A 2,853-nucleotide genomic window follows, 5' to 3' on the forward strand; every position below is an offset into this window, starting at 1 on the left:
GTTTTGTCAAAACAAATACAAATTCTTATGGTAAGATCTGACATAATAAAGTACTTGATGCTTAAAGACATTCTTAATTTTATGGAAACTTTATTTACTACATTTTGAAAAAAAACCCTTATAATTAAAAATTTCAATTCTATTCCAAATAAAACTTTCTCAGTAACTAACCCTTATTGAGAATCAATGAAGCAGATATCAGTCAGGCATAATGTGTATGACAATGATTGAATTTAATAGGAAAACAGTATTATTTGGTCATAAAGGGCAGATATCTAAGAGATATTCCAGAAAATACAGTAAACTGGTCTATATCAACAGGCATTTAAAAATATATGTATATGATGTATATGTCCCCTCCTTTCATGTTGTAGATTTCTAGTTTCTGTGCCAGTCATGTTCTTTAGCTGCAGTGTAACCTTTCATCTCTTCCATTTGTATTTTCCATATCTTTTCCTTAATTTCTCCAGTAATAACATGTGTTTGCTATTTCAGGGATTAATTTTATTCAAGGATGTGGCCATAGACTTCTCTCAGCAGGAGTGGGAATATCTTGACCCATTCCAGAAGACCTTGTACCGAGATGTGATGATGGAGAACTATGGTAACTTGGTCTCACTGGGTATGTTTGTCAACTTTAAAAAATTTAGTTATCCTTTGCCGTGGGACATTCCTTTTTCATTACAATTCACAGAGCTACTATTCAAGAAACTAGTTATATTTCTGTTTCTCTTAGTGGTTTGAGCTTTGTTGCCTTGGAAAAGGGACTCCATTCCCTTCTTGTTCTCTTTCAGTGATTTTTATTCCTCCATTACTTCGTATATCTGCCTATTTTTCTCAATAACCAATGGTCTAGTTTAGAATTCTCTGACATTTATTTTGGAACCATTATAAAAGAATCCACTTTGGCAGTTTATTATGATCAGAATTTCTGTACTACTCTTATTTTCAATCTTAAATTGCTGTCATTATCCAAAGACAAAATGTCTTTCTTTATACCGTGTTGGACTGAGTAAATGAAAACAGGTAAGAAAACGGTAAGAAAGTAGTCCATTTCCTAAGACAGAATTCATTTTATTTATGGTCAAAATTTGTGATCTATGAATATCACATGTAAAATGGAATGAATATGCTGTAGATCTCTCATCTTGTATACTTTTAGTAAAACACCTACAAGAGTAACAGCTTACCTCGGGGTAACTATGCATCAGATGTTTTTCTAATCATTTCATATCTATGTCGACTAATTTAAAATCTTTTCAACAGTCTTATATTTTCCCAATTTTACAAGTGAGAATGCTGAATATGTTTAAGTGATGTACCCAAGTTCATAGCTAACTAGAAGGTAGCAAAGTCACGGATTGACCCAGGTTCCAGAGTATGTTTTCAGCCACATTATGCTTGTTCCCTTAGAGTTAAGAGGACCTATGACTTTATTAATGACTGATTGATTTTTTTTTTTGAGATGGGGGTCTCTTTGTGTAGTTCAGACTGAACTCAAACTCACAGTGATCCTCCTGCCTCAGCCCAAGTTCTGGAATTCCAAGTTCCAGAATTAGAATCGTGTGCCACCATGCCCAGTGGATACATGACTTTAAATTAAAGGAAAAAAAAGGCTTCATCTAACTGATCTTTTATTTCTCTCACTTATCTTCATACTCCATATCATTATGACTTGTCACTTATTATAATTATAAATTAAATTTTGACTTTTAAAGTTTATTTCTACATCCTATGATTTTTGCTTTTCTTTGTAACCAGGACATTCCATTTCTAAGCCAGATATAATTACCTTACTGGAGCGAGGACAGGAACCTTGGATGGTTGCCAGGGAAGAAGTAAGAGGTGCGTGTACAGGTATGGAAGCTGAAGGTATTTGTGCAAGTAGCCCAAGCAGAAGTGACCAACTCATGTGATAAACGTGTCCTTGAAATGTTGGTTGCAAAGCTCCTTTCTTGTGGAAAAAAGTCATCTAATGTGAAGAGGAAAAGAGAATCATAGCATGAGACAGTGAACTCTACGTAACTTCAGTATCTACTGGTTGGTTCAGTGACAGGCACTCTTCCATGGAAGACAGGTTCTTCCATGGTACAGCTACTTTACCTAGATTTTTATTTTTTGTAGATCCATATATAGAGCTCTATTCTTTAAAAATACATTCATTTCTATATATGGGAAATATTTGATTACCCTTGAGTCTGGCACTATGCTTGGCAGTCAATCTAGAAATACTGAATAGGATAGATAATGTTCCAGTGTCTATGGAGATTAATAGATGTCTAATCTTTCATGAATATTAAGAAAGACATCAAATACATAAAAACAAATAAATATTAGGTAGTGAATGAACTGAATTGTACCATGAAGAGGGGTTTGAACTCAGATCCTTACGTTTGCCAGTCAAGCGCTTATCCTACTGAGCCATCTCCCCGGCCCCATCCTCCCCTTATTTATAAGAGCCTTTTTCTTTTTTAGTTTTTTGGCGGTACTAGGGATTGAACTCAGGTCCTTGCACTTGCCAGGCAAGCACTTATTCTACTGAGCTATCTCCCCAGCCCAAGAGCCCTTTTCTGAGGAGATAACATTCATACAGAGATCTGAAATAAGAGACCAAGGCTTTTGAGTATATGAGAGAGAGCATTCCAAGAATCAACAGCCCTGCAAAGGCTCTGATGGTCAAATGAGATTTGTGTGTATGACAATAACAATTAGATCAGAGTAGAGTTAGGGTATCTAACAGGATATGAAATTTATCAGGACAGATCAGGTAAAGTAAGATGTGCATTACATAAAGGAATCAAATTGTTCCTAAATCTAATCCATTATTTGATAATGTAGTTTATTTAACTTTTT

General features: G+C 34.8%; 1 protein-coding gene across 1 annotated transcript in view; it reads left to right on the forward strand.

Moving 5' to 3' along the window:
* LOC101569889 (zinc finger protein 420) overlaps positions 1-2,853 on the forward strand; it is an 84,303-nt gene that overhangs the window by 49,577 nt on the left and 31,873 nt on the right. The gene's annotated exons all lie outside the window — the stretch shown is intronic.

This window comes from Octodon degus, unplaced genomic scaffold (assembly GCF_000260255.1).
Source record: "Octodon degus isolate 3935 unplaced genomic scaffold, OctDeg1.0 scaffold00083, whole genome shotgun sequence".
Taxonomy (NCBI): domain Eukaryota; kingdom Metazoa; phylum Chordata; class Mammalia; order Rodentia; family Octodontidae; genus Octodon; species Octodon degus.